We start from the raw sequence: 15,556 nt of genomic DNA on the forward strand, positions 1-15,556 counted from the left end.
CGTATTGTTAGCTCATCCTTCAGTTGCAGAGTTTCTGATTCTTGGGAAGTGGCAAGCCTACTTTCAGCAATTAATTGCAAGAGAACTCACAAAAACTCAAATAAGGAGCTCTAAAGCGTCAATCACAACTGGAAAAAAGGGTTAGAGTAATACTTGCCACCTTACCTACCTGTCTGTGAAAGGAAAAAGAGACTGACCTCTCCACGTAATGACTATTTATTACCTCGTGAGGCGGGACTGAGCACATCACTCCGCGGAGGGGCCTGTCAGCAGCTTTGATATAAAATGCTCAGCGAATACCTGACAAGCAGGCATATCCCCAAAGTACTGATTTGGCGGTCATCTTCGAATTGAAAGGGAACGGTATAATTTCCTAGCATAATTTCTGCGTTTAGGAACATGTATTTAAGCCAACAGTAATAATAAAAAAACAGCAAAGGAACTGAGCACCTCCAGAGTGGTAGCGGGATCAGGTCACCTCACTGAATGGAGAAGAGGAGCAGAGCATGATGCCCTGAGGCAGGCTCATCCAGGCAGGGCAGTGGAGCCGGACAGAGCTAAGCATGTCGACGCAGAACAGCAGGGCTCATCCAGCCAGCGGGAGATGGAAGAGATGCACCACACCTCTCACCCTGACAGACGGTCGCTTCACGGAGGACATGACAGCACAGCCGGGCGGTCCAACCCCCCCCCAGAAGCAGCTGACAGCTATAGCCTGTCAGCACAGCTGCAGTGATGGGACCCAGGCCCCTCCTGAAGTAGGAGAGAGCACACACACCTTCCAGGGGCCAGCTATAGACTGCCGGCATCTGGCCCAGGAGGAGTTCACTCTTCTTGCCCAACCTTGCGGAAAGAAACAGACACTTTGGGACTGTATCATTGTCTCTTTGGTTATGAATAGAACTTTAGAATGGAGCGGTGTAGCAATCTGTACTAAGTGTCATGTGTTGTATCGTTTTGTTTCGCTGTTCCGTGTCATGTCTGTGTCCTGAGTGCCTGTGCATGTGAGCGAGTACACCTGTGGGGTGGGGGGGAGAGTGATCGAGTCGTGACCCCAGTGTGCTTGTGAATGTTGTCCAGTCGTGTTGTGTTTGTGCTGTGTTCGATTTGTGGGGTCCAATATCGTGTATTGTTATGTCTACATTGTATGTCTGGTTATGTCTAAATGTTACATGTTTTCGCAGGTTTTGTGTTTAAAGGGGCAGCGTGCACGCTATTGTGGGCTGTGTTGTGTGCTGACCCTTGCTGAATAAAGTGGGATCTTGCTGTGGTCATCTGGCACCTTATTCTCACTCAACGTTACAATATTTTAATTGTCTAAATGCTAAAATTATAGTTCAAAAAGTTATAACTACAGATACATTGCAAGAAATATGTAGTGTTTTCCAATTTCGCTATGAAACAGAGTAGTATTGTGTGACGGGCAGGATTTTTCAATCTAGCTGTATTTATTTGTTTTAGTTTAAAATAAGCTTTTTATATGGTAAGGTGTACTGTATGAGAAACAGATTGGAGATGTTGTTGTATGTGTTGTATCTGAATGAATTGTGCTGGTATTTAACAATTATAACAATTGTATTTTTATGTAACTGTGTGATGCTGTCTTTCTGTGCCATTTGTCATTCAAACGATAGTTTTAAACATAATATTATGAGAAAAATAACCAGAGCTTGCTGACGCTCTTGTGCTTTCTATACTTTCTTGTGCGCTGCACAGGATCCTTTTTTTCTCAACCAAAAGTAATATATATATATATATATATATATATTATGAACAGTGACAACACATTACATTTCTGGTGGTTACAGTTCTTTTTCAGGAAGGCATGTGCATATAAGCTATATATTTTAATCAAAAAGCGTATACTGCACCTGCCCTAACCTCTCACTTGCATCCAGCACCTGTGTGTGCAATTATTATTCATTTTGAAAACTGACGTTTCGATATTTCCAGACATGTTCTGTAGCCATAACGTGACGGTGTAAACAGACGGTGTGTGCCAGTGGTCGGCAAATGGCATCTCGCGGGCGAAATCCGTCTCCTGGCAGGGCTGTATCAAGGGCTGAGCGAGAGAGGAACTTCATTTTAATATTACCGCAAGGGGGATTCTCTGTATGACCTTTATATATTTCTTGCGAGTAAGCATAAAATGATCAGGTTCCAAAGTACAGTACTTGCTGATTGTGATGATACATTTATGCCTCGCTATGACAAATTCAATGAGAAAGGGCACTTTCCTACATAGACAGGAACACAGAATAACATAAAACACAATTCAAAAGTAGCATACACTTTTTTAATGCTTCATTGCGTTATGACAAATTCAATGAGAAATGGCACTTTCCTACATAGACGCAGAATAGCATCAAACAAAATTAAAAGTAGCATACATTTTTATTTTAAATGCTTCATTGCGTTATGACAAATTGAATGAGAAAAATGGCACTTTCGTTCTGAGATCAGCTTTAGAACACCAGGTGTGATAGACGTGACGGCGATACGCAGGCCGTCCTCCAAAGATTCTTGTGTCGGCCTGTTTTGTGCATCTGTTTTTAATATTGCATTCATTGTGCAATAAGCCGCTTCACATGTGTGTAAGTAGAGCCACAAACAGAGCCAGCGGTAGTTGTCTGGACATATATAGGCGGACCAGAATGATTCCAGATTTGCTTTGTTAATGAATTCAGTTTTCAGCAACGACGATGCCTGCAAATATACTACTAGTTCTAGTTGCTGCTTCGTCGATTGTGGGAAGCACTTGCTTTGCATGGGACGAGAAATCACCATAAGGGTTGATGGGCCGGCATGCCTTGTGCCATGCTGCAACACATTTGTGCTGCCTGCGGATTATTTTTGTCCGTCGTCAAATTTAATTGACGACCACTGGTGTATGCCATTGACGTCGTAAGTAGGGGACATTTGTATACCTCTGACAACTGGTTAGATAAAATTCCTCGGTAACAATCCATGATTGTAAATCACATGTAAAATAACCAGGCAGCAGTTTTATAAAAATCACATGTTAAGTACTGCCCAGTATTTTTTTTTTTTTAATGGCTGGAAATTACCACCAACTTTTATGAATAAGTATGACGTTTACTGTCCTACAGAATTTCACACAGATTTGGTTTTGAAAATCCACTGAGTACAGGGAATAGAACACTGGGTGACAGTTGGAAGTTTTGGTGAAACTAATGTGAGCATTTATTTCACATGTAACATGCAGCTCTGGAAAGATATCATATTTTGCTAGTTCAGCTTGTCTGACATTATGTCGATACAATCCAACACAGTAGTTGATATTTGAGCATTATTTACTGAGCTCATCTACCCAATATAGCTGTGAAGTGGCTGCTGGATGGAAATGTTATTATTATTATTATTATTTTTTCATCAAACACTAATAAATGTTTAAACTTTATTTTTAAGTATCATTTGGTTCATAATTGTAGCAATTAAAAATGTAAAACGTCTATTTAAAACTTGTTCAGGAGCTACTTCAGGAATCAAAGGGTTCAAACTACGTTTGTTCTTACAGAGTCACAACCTGCCTGTAAATGCATAGAGAATTGCAAATCAGATGGTAATGCTTTACAAATTATAGCAATTTGTAATAAAAAAAAATATCTTGTGATAATCAATGTGTTTTATTTTTTTCATGTTTTTGTTTTAAATAAGTATTATAGAATTTCAAATGACACAAAAATATTTACTACATACCTCCGTTCTTGTTCAAAATGTAATGGGTTTGCAAGAGTTTTCACTGGGCACAGAAGGCACAGGTGTCGTTGTCCATCCATCAGCAGTCCAAAGCACCTTTGACCACTGTTCCATAGTCCAGTTTCTGTGTTCTTGTGCATATTTTAGCCTTTTAGTCTTGTTCCCCTTTCTTAACAGAGGTATTCTTACTGCAACACATCCTTTAAGTCCTGATTTGTTCGTACTGTGCCCCAGTTCTGTTGTCAATTCAACGCTTGTCTTCTTTCTATTCCTTAAGAATATTATCTTCAAGTATTGCTCATCCTTGTTAGTCAGCTTTTTGGGTCTTCCAGTCCTGGGTTTGTCAATTGCAGATGATGTTTCTCTGTACTTGTAAATTATGCTTCGGATACCACACCTTGAAAATCGAGTGATGTGAGCTATTTCACTCAATGTTTTTCCTTCTTTATGCAAGTCAAGGTTGTTATAATAGTAGTGGAGTAGTGGAGGCTTTGAGTAAATTGTTGGTGCTCATAATACATCACAGTAGAAAAATGCAACATGTCTAAAACTTTTGCACAGCAGTGTATATAGTAAATATGGACTGGAGAGGAGGACTATAGTAGAAAATTATTGACCGGAGGGAAGACTATTGTTACCGACAGGGGGCTGTAATGCCTGAAACCTGGAGGTATTTAATTTTCCACTATGGCTGAGTCTACAGTATATATTTAATATATGAATTAGTCAAGAAAATAAGTGAGGTAAGGTTGGATATATAGCTGATACAGCATAAATATAGCGGATACAGCATAAGTAAATAAATAAATAACAGAAAATGTTTTTTAAGTTCATACTGTTAGCAGAGTTTTTCTCCATCTGGTTTGCTGACTGCTGCATAATCTAGTTTATATCCTGCCCGTCATATCTGTTTACATCGTCGAGTTGAATTTGTTTGAATTTCTGAAAGTCAGAAAACAGTGACAGTGACGTTTTAATCACCATTTTAGGTTTGGAGCATCTTTCTTTTGTAGTATGTTTTGTAATTAATTTTCTGTTAACTCACAGAATCGGTGTTCAGGCATTTTCTCTTGTGAAGAGGGCAGGGGAGAAAGGTGTTCCTTTGAAAAGGGCGGGACTGACAGTGATGTGATTCACATGACAGACTGAGACTATTGACCGGTGGTGTAAGGCTGTTAGGGCAATAGTTCAATCTATTTTTCCTCCTATAATGAGGTTTTAACCAATCACAGGCCATATGTATATATATATATATATATATATATATATATATATATATATATATATATATATATATATACACAGAAATAAATTATTAATTTTTTTTTTTTTAAATGTTTTCAACCTTCATTTTTCTACACTGCCTTCTCTGAAACATATATATATATATATATATATATATATATATATATATATATATATATATATATATGATAATTTAGAAAATCATGAAAATAAATAACTTTTATTTTTATACAGCAGTGTAATTCAACCTTTGCTTCTGTATCTCAAACACTCTTGAGATTTACTTTGGTACCTATATTACATTTGGCCATCTGAACTGATTAATGATATATTAACAAATGACTTTTTTTTTTTTTTAAATATTGATTTTGAAACAGGCTTAGCCATTCTGTGTTAGGAGTTAAAGATAAAGCTAACCCCTGCTGGCTACAGTGGGAAAGATGCCTGGAATCTGTTTCATATATCCTGGGGTTCACTCTGTATACTCTAACATTTACAACAAAAATCCAATTGATTTTATATAATCGAAAACATTGATATGATCAATCTAGTCATGCTGGTCATATTATTCATATTTTGAAGATTTAAATTAATACAACTGCATACCGTGTATTTAACTGTCTGCATAAAAATAGTAATTTGGCCTAATAGGGATGGATCTCAGTTTGATCAACTTTAGGTCACCATAATTATTAAAGAATGTACATTTGATAATGGACTGAACCTTAGATCCAGGAATTTAAGTGTATCTTCTGACCCAGCAGGCTAATCCATGTTTCAAGTAGTTATTTTCTGTATTTTTCACTGGTAAGCACGCATATGTGGCCTCTCCCTGATTGACATTCAAAGCAAAAATCATCACATTACAGCTCTACTTAGCTATGTGGGGGCTCCACAACATTTGCAGCTTCAGGCAAAAATAGCATCCTGAGATTGATGGGCTTGTTGCCAGCGGCCATCTCCTTTCCAGTGGGAAGGATGTAGGATTGAGTCAGTGGCTGTCATTTGTTTAAATTAATCAGGATTTTCTTTTGGAAATACAGACAGCCTCCCCAGATTACTGACTGTATAAACATTTTTGGACTGAGCACCCACAATGTGAGACAAAATTCAGAATTTGATTATTTTAAAATTCAGCAAAATAAGGGAACACTTGTTTTCCAAATTATTGGTAAAATAAACCTATTATTATTCAACTAAAAGCAACATAAATACACAACAGAAGAGTGTTTCTATTGTTTTTTTAATTTTTTTTTATAAAACCATTGAATATACATGCATGGGTGTGGCTCATTATGGCAGGGCAGAGCCCTGTGTGTAAATATGTGACAGAGCAGAGCCCTACTGGTAAATGTATGGGTATGATTTAAATGTATTGTTTGGGGTTATTTACGAGTGACATTTAGCAGCATGGATGGGGTTAAAGGCATGCAGAATGTGACCGTCTCCGAACTGATTAAGTGATTACTAATTCAGAGGTGGCCATGTGTACAAAAGCAAAACAGCCATTCATAGGGGGGTGGGTTGTTGAATGGAGAACGTGAAAGAGAGCGAAGGAGGAAAAGATTTAAAAAACAAGTGCTACTCGTGCTGGAAGGACCAGCACTGTAGTTGCTAAGGAGATTATTTGGTGTTCGAGACATGTTTTTGTTTAAACTTTTTATTTTGGGCTCTGTGAGCTGTGTTTTGTAAATACGCGCTCAGCGCTTCACTCACAGGTATGGTATGTCATAGAATAAAGCAAAGAAGCTGTGAAAAGAGATGAATTATTGTTTATTCTACAAAGATATTCTAAAATAGCCTGGACACATTTGTTGGTACCCCTTAGAAAAGATAATAAATAATTGGATTATAGTAATATTTCAAACTAATTAGTTTCTTTAATTAGTAACACACATGTCTCCAATCTTGCAATCAGTCATTCAGCCTATTTAAATGGAGAAAAGTAGTCACTGTGCTGTTTGGTATCATTGTGTGCACCACACTGAACATGGACCAGAGAAAGCAAAGGAGAGAGTTGTCTGAGGAGATCAGAAAGAAAATAATAGACAAGCATGGTAAAGGTAAAGGCTACAAGACCATCTCCAAGCAGCTTGATGTTCCTGTGACAACAGTTGCAAATATTATTAAGAAGTTTAAGGTCCATGGAACTGTAGCCAACCTCCCTGGGCGCGGCCGCAAGAGGAAAATCGACCCCAGATTGAACAGAAGGATAGTGCGAATGGTAGAAAAAGAACCAAGGATAACTGCCAAAGAGATACAAGCTGAACTCCAAGGTGAAGGTACGTCAGTTTCTGATCGCACCATCCGTCGCTTTTTGAGCGAAAGTGGGCTCCATGGAAGAAGACCCAGGAGGACTCCACTTTTGAAAGAAAAACATAAAAAAGCCAGACTGGAATTTGCTAAAATGCATATTGACAAGCCACAATCCTTCTGGGAGAATGTCCTTTGGACAGATGAGTCAAAACTGGAGCTTTTTGGCAAGTCACATCAGCTCTATGTTCACAGATGAAAAAATGAAGCTTTCAAAGAAAAGAACACCATACCTACAGTGAAACATGGAGGAGGCTCAGTTATGCTTTGGGGCTGCTTTGCTGCGCCTGGCACAGGGTGCCTTGAATCTGTGCAGGGCACAATGAAATCTCAAGACTGTCAAGGCATTCTGGAGCAAAACGTACTGCCCAGTGTCAGAAAGCTCTGTTTCAGTCGCAGGTCATGGGTCCTCCAACAGGATAATGACCCAAAACACACAGCTAAAAGCACTCAAGAATGGATAAGAACAAAACATTGGACTATTCTGAAGTGGCCTTCTATGAGTCCTGATCTGAATCCTATCGAACATCTATGGAAAGAGCTGAAACTTGCAGTCTGGAGAAGGCACCCATCAAACCTAAGACAGCTGGAGCAGTTTGCTCAGGAAGAGTGGGCCAAACTACCTGTTAACAGGTGCAGAAGTCTCATTGAGAGCTACAGAAAACGTTTGATTGCAGTGATTGCCTCTAAAGGTTGTGCAACAAAATATTAGGTTAGCGGTCCCATCATTTTTGTCCATGCCATTTTCATTTGTTTTATTATTTACAATATTATGTTGAATAAAAAATCAAAAGCAAAGTCTGATTTCTATTAAATATGGAATAAGCAATGGTGGATGCCAATTACTTTTGTCAGTTTCAAGTTATTTCAGAGAAAATTGTGCATTCTTCGTTTTTTGTGGAGGGGTACCAACAAATTTGAGCACGTCTGTAAATCTCCTCCAGTGGACAACCACAGCGAAGGGGAAAAAAACACAGCAACTCCCGTTAAAATCAAGTCCATATCTACACACAGTCCTCAATAAAAGCAATAGTCTTTATTTCATATCTTTAAACTTCACAGCAAACATAGCTAACAAGTTTTCCCCCATAAGTCTTCTTCAGAGCATATATATTTATAATCCAGGGCTTGCAATGGAACGTGAACAAGCAATGTGATTGGTCGAGCAAGGTTCCAGCTGTCCGTATATTGGATGGATGCGGACAGTTGGAACCTTGTCACATATTCGAAATCACTGCGCTGCCTCACAGAATTTAAAGTAATGGTAGCCATCTTGTTTACAGTTACAGATGTACAGTAAAGCTATACAATTCAGTTACCAATTACCAGCAAAACAATCCCAAAAGTAGTAAGTAGACATGCCAATTTGGATGAATAATAATTAAATAAACTGGAATATGGCAAAATAAAAAATACCATTTTTTATATATTTATTTTGAATCGCTGTCTTTATACTCACTCACCCCAACTTTGTCACTTCAAATAATGTATCTTTAGCGGTTTGTAAACACTACAGAAAAACACAAAAAGACTTCTGCACATTATACACCCCTCGCTCACAGACCTTGAAAAATTACTGAAATCTGAGACGTCTTTGAATTTATTTTTATTCCTCCCATCTGTTCTGCATAAACAGTGTGTCTGCATTGAGTGACAGGGGAAAAAAAAGTATTTACTCAGCTTAACTTAGTGTGTAGTTCAGAGTTATAAATGGGACTGCTTTATTGGCGTAAGGATATTTAATAAAAACAAATCATTTTTTGCCCTAAACATGATTTCTGTTTTTTTTTCTTAAAATCCACTGTTTTACCTGGATTATAAATGCAATAAGACCCAGGGTGACTTTGTCTCGCATCACACAATGCCTCCGAGGCGTTCGTATATTCAACGTTTACGGATATCCTGTCGGGCCTTATTACATACATATGCATGGTTGGTTTACCATTGCTAAGAACTATTTTATTACTTTGTAGAGACATTTTTTAATATACAAAGTGCCTTATAGTGGTAAGCACCTTTTTGTTTTTTTAAAAAGCTTTGATGTGCACAAATACTTTCGTGATTATATAAATATACATGTATACACACACACACACACCACTGTTCTAGTTTAAATAAGCAATGTTATATGCATACACATTTTCTTACAAGTCATATTGGTGGCCTCTGATGATATTGTCGTCTTTGTAATCCAGACATTTAAATTCCTTTTAATACACGAACACTTATTAATCACTGTTAACCTTGACTGAAGTCCCTCCCAGTCTTCCTTGAATGAGTCTTACTTCAGAGAGGTGCCCTTAAGCTCCTTTTTTGGGATTAGCTGTTTTTGTGGATTTAATTTTGAATAGAGCTCTTCCTTTTATGTTTACCATATTTAACAGAGTCATTATGTTATTGGTGCCTTGCCAAGGATTTATTAGCAAGCCTGTCTCAAATCTGAAAATCCATGATACAATATCTATGCCTGTTTAACTGCAAAGCTGCTTCCAGCTTTAAAGAATGTAATTTTTCCCATAAATGTTTTATTTGTGCCATTGAATTGTCAGAACACTCTGTCACGTGTACAGTAATGTCATGTTTCCATATAAAGTCCTGAGAGGCAACAAGAATAAATACATATGTTGGCAATGTGTCTGTCTTCTGCTGTCCATTTACTTGCTTTGAGCAATCTGTTTGGCAATGTGTCCTGCATGAACTTGTTACAGCTATTTTGCCTTCAGGTAATTTAGCTTCACATAAAGTTGCTTGAAAGAGAAATTGTGGCCTTTGTCTACGTGAGGTGTACCATAGGGAAAATCAGACAAGTAAATGCTAAGGGGTTTGTGGTTGGAAGACATGATGTATTTAGATGACAACAACAATACCACACCTCTAATTGGCAATTTCAGAAAGGATATGCTTCATTAGCAACGCAGGTTCTCAAGGCCTTTTGCCAGATATACTGTAAGGGTGTTCAAGTAACACTCTACTGAGTCTAAACTACTTGGAAGCATGGAGAGGCTAAACAGTGTTACTGATTAACAAACTCAATGCAAAAAGCTGAAAAGACTAGGGTTGTCAACCATTGTGTATCCCAAATAAATACATTGAGTAGGACAAAGAAGTATTTCACAAATAATACCAGATTCTCTCTTGTCAAACGCTCTTGTTCTGGATGGCATCTCCAACATTGACAAATATACAGCAAGTGCTATACAGTATCATTGCACCACAGGGTCTTGTTTATTTGGTATATATTTTAACTATTTTCTAAGATGTATCAAAACAAGTAAATAACATTCCACAACTTAAATGTTAATAAGGGACTTAACTATTCACAAGTAGTTATGGTATTTCCACAGCTAGCAAGTCCTCAGCAGTGAACTTTAGGTAAACCGGTCAAGAAAACTAGCTCTACATTGCAGCAGTTTAAAAAACAAAAGAAAAGTAATTTAGCCATCAATAGATACAGCTAGATTAGCACAGGGTTTAACACAAAGGTAGGCCTAGCCAAATGTAATCTTCCTTTCAAAACATGCTGCAAAATTTTTAAAGAAAGCTGTTATAGGGATACTTATTTTAAAGTTTTAATTTCTGTCTACTGCTGCAAAAAGGAAATGGGATCGTGTAATTTCTAGTTCAGGATGAGGAGGCTGAACAGATGTACAGAAGATTAAACAAACCCCAGTGTCACCTGCAAGGCTGTCTCTGAAGCAGGTCTCTAGTTCATAAAGCCACTTGTGGGTTCAACTTGTTTTGATGATTTCCTCAGATCCCAGAACATTTAATTAAGTTGGAATTTATGATGTCGTTCTGTGTCAGCAATGGGTGTTTGCAATTGCCAGAGGAATATTAAAAGGATGCTGTCTTGTGTTCAATTATAAAAGCATACTACAGCTGAAATACTTCAAAAGCAACATGGTAAATCTGTGAAATATCAATTATTTTAACTAATGTATTATTTTTGTTGTTTAGATTTAAGTTGGTATCATTTTTTGTTTTCAGTAATCACATCCTAATGACTTTTTAAAACCCCCGTGGCTCCATTTAGCTCTCAGAATCACGGACTACACCAGAGTTTAACCATCAACCTGCAACATTCTGCCCCTATGTGGTGTTTCCTACTGATGTATTTCATACACCCAGAGTGTTGTATGTCATACATGTATACGTCCTCTTTAATACGAAACAACAACAGAGTGTTTCTATTGCTTTTTATAAAACCACTTAGGATACATGCATGTGTGGGCTCAGTGATCTAGGTAGTGATAAGGAAAAGATCTGTAGTTGTCCAAAAAGTGTGCATGAATAAAGTGTTTTTTTTCAGCGATACCTTATTCAAAAGGGTTTTGAGATACAATACCCCCACTGGTTGGAAACATCCCAACACCGGCTATTTCAGATTTTTATAGCGATAAATTGTATATTAAGTACATTATGGAGACAGAATCAGCTCTTTTCCATACCCTTTTTATTAGTAGCACAAATGTTATTCATAAACACAAAAATAAATATTGTTAGTTCATTAGGCAAACAGGTTTGGACAGGTTTGGGTCCAACTGCAGGAAATGTATCAACTCGCTAAAATGCCCATTTTGTTTCATTTCAAACCTGACTTGCAAAGCATGCATGGCCAAAGAGAAAGAGAATACAAGTACCTGACAAACAAAATGTTCCTCTGAGTTGTTCAAAAGTCTGCTGGGACATGGTAGGAACCATGGGAATAGAAAAGTAACTCAGAAAGGTAATCAAGTGCAACGATGGTGTGTTCCTGCAGCAGCTCTATGCGGTTTAGGATCAGCCGAGTAAAACAGAGATACGAAGCACTGAGGAGCCAATCAGCTGTACAAGAAGCAATATGCAGTCCTCTGAAACCTAACAAACTTTGTTGAAAACTGAAGTTGGTTCCTGTTTCATGCGATTCTTTTTTTTATCTGCTTACAGACCTGGCAGAGATATAACGTTTGTAAACCCTGTGCTACTTAATTAAAGGTTTTAATATGGCATTATATAGGCAAATCTTCCTCCATTTTGAAGAGAACTGGGACTGATGCTTGGTAAAAGTAAATGTTTAAATTACTTCTCCCTGGGTCCTCTTGGGAGCCTCTTAAATATAAAGTTCAAAAAGGGTTTAATTTTTAATGCAATGTCTGCTGTTTCACAGTTGCTGCGTTTACATTGCGGCATCAAATGTCGAGTATAATGGAAATGCAGATGGCTCAAAGCTTGTCATGTTAATATTATATTAATATCTGTTGTATAATAATCCTTCTGGTGTTTTCCACCAGGCATGATTTATTGTCCATCACCACAGTACACTTAAATAAGTACACTTTATGATAATTCCCTGAGCTGAAACAAGACAAGGGCATGAAACAATGAACACTGTAGAAAAAAAGGTCCTTGTAAAATCTAAAAAAATTAGGGCATTGATTTGCATTGATTTATATTATAATACCAAACCCAATGAAAAATACATCACGTTTTTTTCTATTATAAATAAGGCTGCCACCTTTAAACATGTACATACCTCTGTTTAGTTTACTAGTAATACATGTTTAGAAACTCCATAAATTATAATCTAACATTAAGCAGCTGACAAGTCTATATCCCTTATCCCTGATATATTTTTCTTACAATTGCATACTGACACAATGGCAGTCTAGTTCATTATGAAACAACCTGGCTTCTTTTCCAGACTGGGTGTAGTTTTTTTTTCTTCTTCTACCAGTAAGTATGTAAGCTCCTTTTAAGAATTTATGCAATTCCACAATGCACCAAGTCAATTTTCATTAATAATATTTAAGTAAGCACGTTTTAAAAAATCTAAAGCAGTTTTATTGCCAAGTGTTATTCTTAGTATGCTTGTGTAAGTTACCTGTAGATTTTCATAGGTTTTCTGAGTGCAAATAACTTTTAAGAGTTTTTTTTTTTCTTGAAAAGGTCCTTTCCATTGTTTAAAGGGTGCCGTTTATTACCGTAGGTGGTTTACACGCTTACAAAAAAATGTAAATGTGCTGCCTTAATGAGTAAAGTTTAATCTTCTGACAAGGCCACATTTACCATTAACCTTTATAAATGGTTTGATATGTCAACAGAACAATGTGAATTATTCTGTAATTCTTTTTGTTCAATGTAAAATAATACCACATTAGTGTTTTTAAAATAAAGCCTCTTTCACACTGGCGTGCTCTACCCGGGTCTGAACCTACCCAGATGAGGACCCAGGTATCCTGCAGGTCGGCTGCATGATTTCACGCTGCTTTTGATAAAGCAGGGTTGACCTGGGTGACAGATGCAAGTACACAATGCGCGTATCAATGCCCCGGAAGCAGCTTGTTATGGACGCTTCCATCCAAGCTTCTCTGGATTGAACCGTCGGCCCACATGTTGATTAGAGCAAATGTTGATTCGAACAAATGTTTCTTCATACCTGCTGCAATCTGGCTCATGGTCTGCCTCAATCAACAAAAATATGGCTAAACAGAAATGTACCTTGTGGAAGTGAAACCTTCAGGCAGACGTGGCTGTTTGTTATTCTGTTGACTTACGAATAGCCATCATGCATTTTGTCTGGCTCAACCTGGGTCAAAGCATGTAGACCCACATCCTGAGGTGGGTCGCTGCGATTGGGTCAACCCAGGTACGACCCAGGCACGTGGTTTCACACTCCACAGGATTGTGATCCAGGCAGCCAGATCACGGGGTGGGACCTGGGTAGGATTGCCAGTGTAACGGCGCTTTAAGTATGGCATATATTTGTTTTGCAAACACATATCTGCATCAAGATTGACAGATTGATTTTGAAAATATATTTGCATTTATACATTGCATTGCTTTAATAAATATTATATCATTCCTTTTTGTAAGAAAATATTTAGGAAACACTAACATCAGGAGGCTGTGTGGTCCAGTGGTTAAAGAAAAGGGCTTGTAACCAGGAGGTCCCCGATTCAAATCCCACCTCAGCCACTGACTCATTGTGTGACCTTGAGCAAGTCACTTAACCACCTTGTGCTCCGTCTTTCGGGTGAGACATAATTGTAAGTGCCTCTGCAGCTGATGCATAGTTCACACACCCTAGTCTCTGTAAGTCGCCTTGGATAAAGGCGTCTACTAAATAAACAAATAATAATAATTATTTTCTGTATTCAGCTAGTGCTGTATTTTTAGACCACAACTGTTTGGTGGAGAATGGGTTATGTATCAAACATACCACAATAGCAGGCAATCATTTAGAAGTGGTTAGGTTTGACATCATGTTTTAAATGTTATTGCTTATTATCATCAATTATGAAACGGTAAGAATTCCACAATGATGCTATTCAGGGACGTAGTCTATAAATGCTAGCCATTATATTGAATTTATTCCAGATTTTGTTCAAATGTGGAAAAAATATGACAATGCTGTGTTACAGCTAGTATATGAAAGAGGCCCTTTATACTGTTTTTATGTTTATCAAATGTCTGCATTCTAACAAGGAGTCAAAGCAAGTCAATAATGAACTTTTTGATTCAGCACGAGTAATGTACTGTAGGTATAGTATAATTTAAATTCAGTGAATGAATGCCAAATTGCAAATGGGTCAGATTGGACTGCAAGTGCATGACCTGGAAATAACTTCTTCATTGCTCAGTTAAATGGGAACATCCTGTTTCTTCCCCCCTGATAAACAAAGTGAATTACTTCCCCACTGGCCAACATGCTTGGTGTCAGCAAAATCCTTTCATGTCAGTACCTTCCAAAGCTAAGTTGGTCTGATTGTCTGAAGAATTACTTTGTCAGACTTAATGCAAAAGACAGTCCAGTATTTCCAACTCATTTACTTTATATGGAACAAAATGTGAGAGGGATCTAGCCTGAAGTCAAGCCTAGGCTTTTAACAGATGTAGTCTGTGAACATGCTTAGTTACAAAAAAATTCCCAAACTATCAATCAACTGCATTGATCTGCTGATTATTGTCTGCAAAGTATATGCAAACTGTTTCAAGATAAGATATGGTATAGGATGGTATAGAATGTATTCAATCAGCAAAATTGGATCCTGATGTAGTATCTGCTGCATACATCAATGTGAAAGGAGAACTCGGAGCATTTTAAACACATCAATACTAAGGAAGTACTTAAGAATGCAAGTTGTATTGGCTACACTAGCAAATCAAGAATACACTCAGTAAAAACAAACTATATATGTACTGCAGGTATAAAACAGTAACAAATAGCATGATGGTACAGACAGTTATTAAGTGTCCTGATGCTACAGTGTCTCATTAAAGAGTGCTTCATTACATTTTG

The 15,556-nt window shown here is 37.6% G+C and overlaps 1 protein-coding gene across 2 annotated transcripts in view; it reads left to right on the top strand.

Moving 5' to 3' along the window:
• The window catches only part of LOC117420401 (protocadherin-7-like), a 190,153-nt gene that overhangs the window by 124,228 nt on the left and 50,369 nt on the right, over positions 1–15,556 (top strand). The window lies entirely within an intron of this gene.

The sequence above is a fragment of the Acipenser ruthenus genome, chromosome 1, assembly GCF_902713425.1.
Source record: "Acipenser ruthenus chromosome 1, fAciRut3.2 maternal haplotype, whole genome shotgun sequence".
In the NCBI taxonomy this organism is placed as follows: domain Eukaryota; kingdom Metazoa; phylum Chordata; class Actinopteri; order Acipenseriformes; family Acipenseridae; genus Acipenser; species Acipenser ruthenus.